At 36.3% G+C, this 13,688-nt stretch overlaps 1 non-coding gene across 1 annotated transcript; it reads right to left on the bottom strand.

The window, feature by feature from the left end:
• Positions 1–3,416: 3,416 nt before the first annotated feature.
• Positions 3,417–3,577, bottom strand: LOC122218856. Its single transcript, XR_006202165.1, has one exon. It is a non-coding gene; the product is annotated as a U1 spliceosomal RNA (small nuclear RNA).
• Between the last annotated feature and the right edge of the window lie 10,111 nt (positions 3,578–13,688).

The raw sequence follows: 13,688 nt of genomic DNA, 5'->3' as shown, positions 1-13,688 counted from the left end.
AACAGTGTTCATCATCTACCATCAGGGAGATGCAAATCAAAACTACAGTGAACTATCACCTCACACCTGTCAGAATGGCTAAAATCATCAATGCCAGAAACAACAGGTGTTGGCAAGGATGTGAAGAAAAAGGAACCCTCTTGCACTATTGGTGGGAATGCAATCTGGTGCAGCAACTGTGGGAAGCTTTCGAGGATCCTCAAGAAGTTAAAAATTGAATTACTTTATGATCAAGCATTCACATTACTGGGTATTTACTCAAAGAAAACAAGAAGACTAATTCAAAGGGATACATGCACCCCTATGTTAATTACAACATTATTTACAGTAGCCAGGATATTGAAGCAGCCCAAGTGTCCATCAAATGATGAATGGATAAGGAAGATTGGTATGTGTGTGTGTATATATATATATATATATATATATACATATATATACACACACACGTATGTATATACATATATATACATATATATGTATGTATATGTATATGTATACATATGTATATGTATATACATATGTATATATGTATATATGTATGTATATGTATATATGTATATGTATGTATATATATATACACACAATATATATATACACACACACACAATGCAATATTATTCAACCTTAAGAAGAATGAAATCATGCCATTTGCAACAACATGGATGGAGCTAGAAAGTATAATGCTGAGTGAAATAAGTCAGTCAGAGAAAGACACATACCATATGATTTCACTCATGTGGAATTTAAGAACAAAATAAACAAAGGGAAACAATGAGAGAGGGAAAGAGAGACAAACCAAGAAACGAACTCTTAGTATATAGAACGAACTGATGGTTAGCAGAGGGGAGGAGGATGGAGGGATGAGTTAAATAGGGGATGAGGGTTAAAGAGCACCCTTGTCACGATGGGCCCGGGCTGATGTATGGAAGTGTTGAATCACTATATTGTAACCTGAGACTAATATTACACTGTAGTTTAACTAACTGGGTTAAAATAAAAACTTAAAAAATAAAAAAGAATGCTACTTTTTTATGCTACTTTTTATCATTCTTTATTTACATCTATCATGGGACCTTTACCTGAGCTCTAATTTTTCAGTGACCCTAGTTTCATTTCCTTATGCTGTGCTTATTTTTTAATAAGATCTAAATTTTAACAGAATGTTCCTTCTCAACACCCTCAGTGACTCTCAGGGCCTTTTGAGTAAATTTTACATGCCTTTCTTAAGTGTTTCAGGTCCTCTACAAAAAGCTTGGAGGTTTTGATAACTTTCTCTCTATGCAACCCCTCTGCTTGGGCTGATGTTCTCCATTCTCTAGACTGCACAGGGAGGGAGTCTCCTTTGCTAGCAAGAGTTTGAACTTGTGGTAATGTCATCTGCATTTTGATGAGGCTTATACTGCCTTAGAACCTTCCTCTTTTTATCATAATTATCCATGTTTTAAAATGATCAACTCAAATGAATTTTTTTGTCAAGGATTTCCTAACCTCCTCAACTAGAAATGATGTCTACTTCATGATTTCACATGGTTCCTGATTTCTGGTACTTCATTCATTCACTAATTCAAGTTTTTGCTGAGTTCCTGTACATATACATATACAATATAAAGTACATTGGAAGTGCAATGGAGAAAAACACAGCAGTAAGGGATGATAAAGAGTCTCGGGGTAGGAAAGTAGGCTATAGGCTGACAGGACTTGTTCAGAAAAAGTCTCATTGATGAAGTGACAGTGATGTAAAGATAGGCAGGAGATGACAAAATGGTCCATGTGACTTTCTGGAAGGAAAACTTCATAGGCATCCAGGAAGGGTATGACTAGCGTGTTAAAGAAACTCATAGGAGCCCATGGAGCACTGAAATGATAGGACTTGGACTTTGGTTCTCATCCTGCTGCAATGACTTCTCATCACTCAGGATAAAGAAGGATAAAGAAGACATCATAAATGTGTTTATAGCCCCACACTCCCAGGAACAAACTTGCTATTCAATGTATGTTTGTTTGAAGTTTAATGATAGAGACTTGGGAAATTTTGAGAATCACTACTCCAGGCAGACACCTAGAATCCAGAAAATGAAAAGGAAGGAAAAAGTTGCAAGGAAAGAAGGAAGCTTTTGTGTGCATATAATCAATACCAGCTCTCTCTCATGCCTGCATTAATTTACAGCTGATTTAATTTTTTAAAGAACATTGAATATCTGACTATGAAGATAAAGCCAAGCCACAAATTTTCCAATGTTAGCAACATGTGAATATGTACCAATAGGTAGAGCTGAAACAGAGTAACCTTTCTCTGGAAGGGCGGGTAAAATGGGGATTTTTTAAAGCTTATTTATTTATTTTTGAGAAGGGGGGCAGAGAAAGAGAGGGAGGGAGAATCCTAGCAGGTTCCGTACTGTCAGTGCAGAGCCTGATACGGGGATTGAGTTTATGAACCGTGAGATCGTGACGTGAGCCAAAATCAAGAGTGACATACTTCATGACTGAGCCACCCAGGCGCTCCAAACTGGGAGATTTTTAGTCAGTGCTCAAACTGAAATTAATTTCCAAAATCTGTTAAGCAGCTGGGTAAAATGATCAACAAGATTCCAATTGCAAGAAATCAGTGGAAAGGTAGATAGACTTTTGAAGAAGTTCAGCAGACTTATTTAGGCATCTCAGACATTAGGATATTTGCTTTAGAGAAACTGGTGCTATGGGTAGAAAATATGGGACCACCAAATAAGTTTCAGGGATTTCAGTTACTAGAAACTGAAGTACGAAATGCGGAGAAGAATGTGTACAGGTACAAAATGGAATTAATCCTATTAGCGTACGTTTTAATCTGGGCCAGAGTTTGTCTCACGGTTTGGAGTGGTACAGACACTGCAGGTGATTTAAGAGTGCATAGACAAAGAGCCAAGTAGCCCATTAGTGTAAAAATGGATTACTGAGGGTTATTTATAATGAGGAGGAGGCATATCAGGACTTATCCTTGGGAAACACAGAAGCTGCAGGAGAAAAAAAAAATCTCTTGTGATCATTTAAAATAGTGGAACATACGAGAAGCAGAACGTTGACTCATAAATGGCTTGACAGACTTGAGTTGTATCCATTTGGAATAAACTTAATCTATTTAGGTTGGGATTTCTTCTTTTTTTGTTGTTGCTGTTTTAGGAACTGTATCCCCAAATTAAGAAGCATATATATATATATTTTGTATAGTTGTTAAGATAACTGTAGTGGAGTAGTTGTGCCATAAACTTTCAGTAAATGAATTTGACCTTTGGAACAGCTAAAAGTTGTGATCTTGTTGAGTTTTTAGGTAGGAGCAATACTTAAACTTTTGTTGCTTTAAGTCCAGTGTGTATGGCAAATTGATTCATATATACAAGGCATTTTATAGTTTCCTAAACATATTTTATATTTTTTTTCCCCTGGGAAAAGCGTGAACAGTCCTCCACTACCACAAATTATGCAGTCGAGTTTCCCACATTTGGGGAAATCTCAGGAGTCAGCATATCCAGAATGCAACGGATAAGCCTTGCCCTGGGAAAACCACCTTTGTGATCATGGTATCTCCCCTGTCAATAAGTATACATATTTTATATTTTTAATCCATTTTCACAACTATTTTGTGATGCCATATTATTCGTTTTTCCTGTTTCTAAATGAGAAAATGGTGTCAGTGCCACCAATTTCTTGCATTCACTCAATTATACTTATTAAGCACCACTATATGTAAAGTACTTTGCCATATAATGGAAATAATGCACAAATTAATTCTTGCCTTTTGAAAGTCATAATCTAGTCAGAGAATGGCTTACTCTCCTTGAGCTGCAATAATAAAAATACCATAGACTGAATAGCTTACAATAAACATTTGTTTCTCACAGGTCTGGAGGCTGGGAAGTTCAAGATCAAGGTGTTGGTAGATTCCTTGTCTGATGAGGGCCTGCTTCCTGGTTCATCCAAGGCCATCCTCTGGCTGTGTTCTCACATGGTGGAAAGGGTGAGGGATCTCTTTGGGGTCTCTTTTAAAAGGTCACTAATCTCATTCATGTGGGCTCCACCCTCATGATCTAATAAGCTCCCAAAGGCCCTGTCTCCAAATACCAACACATTTGGGGATTAGGTTGCAACATATACATTTTGAGGGAACACATACATTCAGTTTATAGTAGGGAAGGAGACAGGAAATTCATGCCTTGGGTAGTGATTTCTGCAGCAATAGAGATAACTTCCAGCCATCTTAGAAATATAGGGGAAGAAACTCTGATATACACAAGCATATAGTTTGGGTTGATAGTAAATGTATGTAACAACGTGCATGCATGAAGATGTGACCATGTTCTGAGACCCTGAATATCAGCTCTGCAAATAGATGAGGTGAGACGCTCTACCTGCATACAGAAGGAAACACATTTAAAATGAAGGAATTGTGGGGAATAAAGAGATAATTTCCTGTTATTTAATCTTTCTGTACCCACTTTCTCATGTGTAAAATAGGAATAATATAGCAGCTCTCATAAGACTCTTGGTAGGATTAATATAAATACAGTTTACAAATTATACATAAAGTGTTTAGAACACAGTAATAACTCTCAGTGTTAGCGCATGTTATTATTATTGCCATTGTTATTATACATCTTATTTCCATTTTGGAGACTTATGTATCTTAAAAATTATATATCCAGGTAAGTGTAAATATAGAAATGACTCACCCTTACATTAGTCTTGATGTTGAGAGCTTTGACATTGGTGACATCTTTAGCCCTCATTTCCAAAACTAAGGGACATGAAAACTCTATTTGAAGTAATTCCTTTAGTTCATTGAGTTTTCTCTAAGGATCATCAAGCTTCAGTTATCACTTGCTTGCTGATATCTGCCTCTACTGATATGTGATATATGGCAAGACAGCCTGGGAGAGACAAGGGACAACTGGTCTCAGAGGTGACCATTGTGCCAACATATGCTACCTGTACTCAACGCCAGCACAGGGGCTCTGATTGAGATCAAGGGCAGCCTTCCCAGTTCCGAAGAATCCACTAATAAGAGCACCAGACCACATTCAGAATGAAAAATGCCACTGGATCCCCTTTGCAATTAACGATCACTTATTGTGTTCTAATAATAGCCAATGATATTTTTAGTTCCCCTCCCAAACCAAGGAAAGAAGTTCTGTGTGTTTGGTTTTTATTGTTTTCATTCTATCAAAAAAATGGGTATTTTATTGACAGATCTAAGATATAGGGTATGTTTCCCTTCCTTCCTCAAGAAAGCACCAGGTATTTTGGGACATAGTTTTCTCATGTGCAAAATAGCAACAATTATATTTTCCTTTGCATTTTGGGACGTCTAAATACTTAGGTTTGTGTCTTCAAAAATCTGTGGGACATGTGGACTTCCTTGAAGTTGGGACGCTAAATTAAGTAGTAATACCTAAGTTTGTGGGTTTTGTCCAACAGATGAAAGTCAGTTGGCATTTGTCATGGTTGCAAACTCCCAAGTCTATGTACAGAGACAGCCCCAGTTGATGGCAATAATGAATACAGTGTGATATGAAACATGCCAGGAATATCTTTGAAGCAAACCATTGAGTTCTCTGACATTATATTTTTCAAACATCTAAAACTCACTTTTATAAAAACAATGGCTTTTCGACATTGATATGATTGAATATGAGTATTACACCACACTTTTTCTTTCAAACACTGTATTGACATGAAGCAGGAGTCATTATTTCAAAAATAAATGTTACAGTCTGGAGCACAAGACTACATTGAAAATCAATGTTTTCATTGGCTGTATCTTTGACATTTTGCATTTATACCAGAAACCTGGCTTCATTTTGACTATCTTTAAAAGATTTCATAAGATCTAATTATGTGATAGTCTAGTTCTCTGAGCCCACAGTGAATCATTGCCTTGCATTATTTCTGAAGAGCAACCTATGCATTTGAAAGATTTAAACTTGGGTAGAGGAGACTATTTTAGCTGAAAAGTGAGTGAGTTATAGGTATGTATAACAGGTATAGAATTCCCTAATGGATTTACTAATTGCAGATTTTAAAAATTTAAATAAAGCAATTAAGCATGTTAGCTTAAATAATGTTTTAGATTAGTTATAATGCACCTGAGGTAGAAAAACAGAGATGAAACAGTGGAGAGAAGGAAGACAGATCAGAGGTTGAAGGAGCGAGGAGATGGGTGACATATTACATGTCCATCTTTGCACCTAAGATTTGCTAAGACATTGAAGCTACTGGCAGATGTGCTTGATTGGACATCTGAAGGGTCCCTTAATTCTAGCTCACTCCTTGCATCCTTATTGCTTCTAACGAGCCTGATTGCTTCTAACGAGCCTGTTGCTCTACTCTGGTCGTTTCCTATTAGCCAAGTTTTCAATGACCAGGCTTCTCTGGTTGTCTGTGACCTTGAATAATTGAGAACACTGCGTTGTGACTGGATTTAAGTGGATATAAGAACAATGTAGACAGCAGTTCCTGACTCACCCCTGTGGTGTCCTCGATAATAGGTTAGGAGAACTAATTATCAGAAAACTGTAATTCTTGTTGACCTGTGAATGTAAGAAAGCTGACACTACAGTAATGTTTCCTTCAAGCTCTTCTAACATAACAGATATTTAAATATGGAAGTGATAAGAATAATAAGGAGTAGGAATGTTGGTCAAATTTCTCATTCTGTAGATGTTTGACTTATAAAATATCCAAATAACGTACCACTAAACAAATGTAAACTTTAGTCTATCATTTCTATTATCATCAACATCTTAAATTATTTACACATCACCTTGGAAAAATCACATTATAAATTATGCAAATAAACCTGACCAAGTCATAAGACACTTCTCAAACTTTAATGTGCTCCAAATTTCTGAGGAGATGTGTGTTGAAGACTGAGCTTTCCAACCTTCCTTTCTAGTTTCTAGTTGGGAGGTCTAGGATAGCATCCAGGAATTTTCGCTTTTAATAAACAACCACATTATTTTTAATGTGGGTGGTCCATTATCAATGCTGAGAATTATTATTTTAGGACGTTCCAAAATGCTGTTCATTTCTCTTTCATAGACCTTAGCAGAATAAGCCCCAACATACAATAATCATTTATCAAGGGCTGGATCTATGCCAGGCATCTTTCTAAGTGCTCTGCATGTATTCATTCCTTTGACCCTCACTGCCTGAGAGGGGACTAAGTTGTCACCTTACCAATGGGACACTGATACAAACTCCAGTTCTGTCATGTACTAGCTGTGAACCTTTAAGGAAAAAAATCATTCCAGGCTCTCTAAATTAGTGTTCTCATCTGAAAAATAAGTGTATCACAGAACCACTGGGAGGATTAATAAGAAAGCATATGGAGCAGACTTGAGTGCCACGTGGGAAAGATAGCTGAAATAAACAACAAACACAGATTTCTTCAGGGAACTTCAAATACCAGGAATAGTCATGCCAAGCTATAACACACTTCTTTTTCCTTCTGCTGGATGAAGTTCCTCATCTTTTCTCTCTGTTCTGTACATTATTCATGGAGAACCAAGAAGAGATGAAATCAGACAAACTATGGCTACAAGTGACTCTTTTCTTGTGGCTTGCTTTCTTAATGATAATAATTAAAAAACAAAAAAATCCAAAGTAACATGATGATGTTTGGAACCAGATTATAACAAATACCTGCAATTATTTTTCTTAAGAGAAAATGGATATTTTGGTATGAATTTATCTTAAAATAGGTAAAATATAAATATATTTTATCATAAATGTTCCTTTCCCCCTTTTCGAATTTTGGGGATGTTGCGAGCTGTCAGATATTAGTGAGCCTAGGGGTGATAGAGGATATACATATTAACAGCAATTATGGGACTTAAGGAGTCTGGTAAAAACAATCAAACAAACAAACAAACAACAACAACAACAACAAAAACAAAACCCCAGCGGGAAGCCAGTGGTGAGAGTCAAGATAACCAGGATAGAAAGAAAAAAGTAATCTGTCTTGAAGTGCCAATTAAGTTTAATGTTTTGGATAAATGGACAATCTCAGAAAGATTAGCTTGACTTAAATCACTCATTTAAATGTTCCTACTATGTGGTCTAAAACCTTGACAAATGAAACAATAACCCCGACTTTAGTTTACAAATGTAATGCTTATATTGATTTTTTTCTCTCATAAAGCGCCTGCCATTGAATACCATAATGTGCCTCACGATTACAACTTATTCCTTTATGGGCTTCCCCCACCCTTAAATTTAGCTGCCTGTCTTCTTTTAGTGAAGAATGGTGTCAGCATTTCTTTTTCTAGTTCCACATCAGTCCATGTATCATGCATTTATTCTCCATCTGTGTTTGTCTCTCCGTCTGTCTTTTAAAATGACAATTTATTTTTGAACTACTTGTAGCAATATTTAACCACTGAACCTTTTAATTACTTACTCTGCTGACAAGCAGAACACATTCACAGTTGGGGAAAAAAGCCTGGTGCATGAAAACTGACTCGAGATGGTGAATGACTGCACCTTTCCCAGTAGATATCCTGCCAAATTTATAGTGCAATAAGAAAACTGAAGGCCATTGTTTACAGCAATTGAGGGCACCTGGTCTGAATATAGTGAATAACTTAGAACGTAATTGACACATTCTGTTTGAAGCAAGGATAAGTATAGACAAGAGTAAACAATAAACCAGGAATCCTTCCCCTCTTGCAATTAAGAATTTCAATTAAATGGACCTTTTTCTAATGGGTCATTCTGAAGAATTGTGGGGCTGTCAAAGATTTCTATGTTTGTGGAATGAAGATTCAGCATATATTGCTCAGCCAGCTCTAATTAATGAGGTGATGGGTAGTTATTTAGCATACTTAATGTATTTTGGAATCAGTACTTCATCTTATTCTATAGACAAGCAAGAGTCCTCAAAAAATAATGAGTTTTGTCTCTGGTTTCAGACAGCATTTATTTAATACCTAGTGTATGCGCCACACTGTTCTTGAACTTTGGGTTTCTATAATTTATCACAATAATTTGTAAAAAAAAGTGTATCTTGCAATATTCCCTTAGCTAAGGTCAGTGGTAAAATTGTCACAGTGTGCATGAGAGAACTGGACTGTTGTAAGATTCAGAGGCAAAACAAAGTTCATATGAGCAGATTCCAGGATTAGTATGTGATTCAGTGACCTTAGTGTGAACATGGTGGAAGATGATTTGGGAAGTATGGATTTGGAATTACTTTTCTATCTTGGTAGCTTCATCTATTTTTCAGTAACTTGTTATGATTTTAGAATTAATATTGTTTTGCATAAAAACAGAATATACAGAGTATATAGAAATTACCTATAAATCTATTGCCTAAAAACCTCTATAAATATTATTCTATATTATATTACATATTTTTAAAATGTTATATACTTTTAAATGGTAGATCAAATAAGTATAACTTGATAGGGTCCAATCATAAAATAACTAACTTAATTCAACATTTTCTATTAAATTTGTTCTTCTGCTCATTTCTCTGCCCCCAGGTGAAATCCTAGGCAGTTCTGTTCTATTAACTCCAAAATAAATAGAAGTCTAATGTAATATCATAACTCCAAACAAGGGTTTCTGTCACTTTCAGATTGTGTCCCTGGTTGAAGGGATCATGGGTGACTGGCACAGGGGTGGTAGAGCAGTAGTAATCCGTCTGATACCTGTGTGATGTGACGTTGTATGTGGGTAATGTGGATAAGTTGTTGGCTCTTTCTCTTTGGATGTAGTTTCCCAGAAGCACCCCTTAGACCTCTAGCTGCAATGTCTTTGACGTTGGCAACATCTTACCTGTACCCCATGGCTTACCCACTACCCTGTCACACCCTCAGGTGTTCAACTTCCCACCTTCTACTAAGATCTCCTTCCCCTTCTTCATGGCCCCTTTGGGCAGGATCCCTGTACCAACAGTGGCAAGCACAGCTCCATCCCTGTGCACCTGTTTGCTTCTTTGTTAACTAAGCCAACATGTGGTAGAACCTGTGCCAATATGAGGGGCTTTATTAAAGTCTTTTTCATTTGGCTTGAGTAAGGGAGAGACCCACCCTACCCTCAGAGAAATGGGGTGCTTATATCACTGATGATTAGTACTGAACATATTATAGCTTTTTTACTCTCAAGGTAGATATTGGACTAATGTAGAACAAACTAGTTTTATGATGTGCAGACATGCTCTGTATAATACAGAAGCAGAAATTTAGGAGGAGCTGGGTAGTTGACATGCATTTATCTTGGCCTCAGCTGATCTTGAGACACAAAGGACTTTATTTTATATCTTGCATATGAAAAAAAAAGTTGCATGTGGTCTGCCTTACATACAAATAAGTTCCTGGTTTTTTCATATAACATCACATCATGACTTTTTTATATTGTAAGAGAAAAGTATAAATATAATATCATATGACTGTATAATAATACATTGCAAGGAAATGCCACATTTTAAAGCTCATTTCCTATTGTTATTTTTATGTTTTATCAATGTTAAATACAGTTTTAATAACAATTTTAGAATATAAATTCTTACCGATTAAAATATAAGATGGATTCCTTGAAAGAGCATCACTGGGTCAAGGGATATGAACATTTTCAGTCTTGATATACTCTAAATTTTTTCAGAATTTTAAAAGTTAATTTACATCATTATTAGCTAAATTTGATGATACTTGATCCCCTATACCCTGACCAAAAGTAGATGTTATTTCTCTCTGTTTATTTAATAACCATTTCCTGAGCTCTCTTATCAGTTTTAGTACTTGAAAATTTTTATTTGTTGTGTGTATTTTCTAAACTGGAGCGTCCTCTGCAAAATGACCATCTTTCTTTTTCTTTAAATACACACATATTAGTTGTCTCTGTTTTCCTCTTCTTCAGTAGGACAGAATCCAAGCAACGATGTTAAATGATTATGGCGAGTACAAGTGTGACAGGGTAGATTTTGATGCCACTCTATTACACTGGCATTTCATGCCTATTGCTTAGAACAGAATATATGCCTGATTCACAAAGCTGACATTTGGTGAGGCCAATATCCTCCTCTCAGAGCTGGTTGACAAATGCCAGCTAGAAAAGCCAGAATTACTCATCCCATGTAATCTTGACTCTTTAGTAACATTATGTCTCCTTAGTGTCTAAGTTTTGGAGAAGTAGTGGCCATGAAGAGAGACTGTTAGTTCTTTTCAGCTTGTGTTGGAGTAGAGAACTATTTGAAAGATTTTGAGTATGTGAACTGTTCACTCTGGAGGACAGTGATCATTTCTCGTTTGAATATTGCTCTACCATTATATTGGTCCAGTGCATAGTGTTAGTCAAATGTGGAGAAAAGAGGAGAAGAGAGAGACGGCAGAGCTGAGGGAAGACTTGCTGGTGAGGCAGTCCGCTTTCCCTCTCTGAGTATTCATTGGAAACCACAAAAGGTTGTTGGGACTTGAATCTTGGAGTAGATATACCATATCAAGAGCAAGATTCGCATAGCCTTCTCTAAAATAATCAACAAATACGGGGAAAAAAGAACTGGTCAATGTTGGTAAAACAGAAATGGCAACCACCAGAAAGAGTTCTTACTCCCTCAGTGGCAATCCCAAAAGACTTATTCTTACTCTTTGTTCCTCTTCCCCATCTGAAAACTGGAATGAATGATATGTGCTAGAAAGCACTCCTGTCCCCCAAACACATACACATAAAACAAAACACACGTTCCACGTTTTTGGTGAGTGGGAAGAGGAAATAATTTTTAATTATGTGAGTCTGCAATTTTAAAATGACTAGGACGGAGGCTAAAAGAACCCATACCACCTGTAGAAATATGAAATCTGACTGCAAAGAAGGTACTTAGTAAGACAAAGCACAATTTTTAATATTTATTGGAATAAATAAAACAGTTTCATCTTTATATATAAGCAATTTATATTCCCCACTAAATCAGTTATTTATATGTGTTCTTGATTTTAGTGAGCATACTTTATAAGTGTTTTACTTTAAGAGCAATCTAAGCTGTGGTTTTGAAAAATAATACAAATATTTTCTTACCATGTTAAAGATGTATTCTGCCTCTTTCTTCCTACTGGTGCTACCTCATCTTTCTATTTCTGTTTACTTATTCCCTGAATTTAAAATCCAACTTCTAATCTGATACATTCCCAGAATAGCTTTTATTAAATTCAACATCACCTGTATGTTGCGTTATTTGTGTTCAGTTCTCATCTTACTTGAACTCTCGTTAACATTCTCTATGTTGACCATTCTGTTTCTCTGACTTGGGTAGTTGGTTTCTCAATCTCTTACCTTTCCCCTGACCTTCCCAGCTACTCCTTTTCTGTCTGCTTTGCAGGTTTATTTTCTTCTGGACCACCAAATTTTTGAGTTCTAGAAGACTTAGTTTTGGGCCCTCATCTCTTCTCATGGTTCTCTCTCTCTAGTCAGTGTCTTAAATGACATGGCTTCAATTTCCACCTGTAGACAGTTGGTTCAGAAATACATTTCTCGTGGGACACCTGAGAAACCTGAGGTTTCCTCAGTTGAGCAGCTGCTATTAATTGTGGCTCAGGTCATGATCTCATCATTTGAGAGATTGAGCCCCATGTTGGGCTCTGCGCTGACAGCATGAAGCCTGTTTAGGATTCTCTCTCTCCCTCTTTCTCTCCCCTTCTTCCATTAATTCTCTTTCTCTGTCAAAAATAATTAAGCTGAATAAAAAAGAAGTACATCCCTCCTGCCAAAACCTTCATAAACTCATTGTAGAAATTAATTTTTAAAAATATTTTTATTTACATCTTTTCCTTCTAATTTCTGAGATACTTCCTGAACTTTACCTTCCATTACTCCCACTGAATTTTTATTTGGGTAATCCTAACAGTTAATTTCTACCTTCTGATTATTCTACATGATACCATTTTGTTCTCATCGAATATCTATTTGATTTTATTTTAAAGACGGCATTTCAAATTTTGGTATTATTTTTCCTTGTCTGTTTGGGTGTTGTCGTTTTGTTTTTGTTTTACCTTTTAGATTATACTTTCATTTGATGGTTTGTTTATTTGCTTGTGTCTTTTGCCAGCTCTGTGGGTAGATGTGGAACACATAAACTAGTTGCATTTTAGTTTGTTGGCAGGGAGAAGGCAAAAATGACGGGAAATACTAACTTCCAACATTTAGTGGTCTTTGCTCTGGGTCCAGGTTACTCACCTGGCTGCTGACAGATCCATGTGTATCCATCCCATGTATTTTTGGAAGGGCCCATGTTTTCTTTTATTTTGCAATACAGAGCAATTGTTTAACACATTCCCTCTTTTGTTCAGGAAGGCTCTTGCAATTAAACATATTTCTTCTGTATGTAGAAAGTACTATTTTCCCTCATAAGTGAAGATTATTTTTATAGCCCCATGCTAATATTACTTTTTTACTCATATCTAGGCGTGGTGCTGGCTAAGGGCAGGGTGTTCCATTTCCTCTCAGCCCACACTGCCATCAATTAGGTAGTAATGGTTTTCTCAGAATTCAGATAGGGGAAAGGCTGATGTGAATATTCCCTACTCAAAATTCTGGTATTATGTGGTATTTGAGGGTAACTTTGAAAAACATTTCTTTCTGGTTGCAGATGGATTTCCTTGAGATCATGATATATAGTATTTCTGATATGAGAAGTACAAGTTTTTCCTAGATTATTTAAATAT

Source organism: Panthera leo, chromosome B1 (genome assembly GCF_018350215.1).
Source record: "Panthera leo isolate Ple1 chromosome B1, P.leo_Ple1_pat1.1, whole genome shotgun sequence".
Classification (NCBI taxonomy): domain Eukaryota; kingdom Metazoa; phylum Chordata; class Mammalia; order Carnivora; family Felidae; genus Panthera; species Panthera leo.
This window is presented reverse-complemented; position numbering and strand designations above follow the sequence as displayed.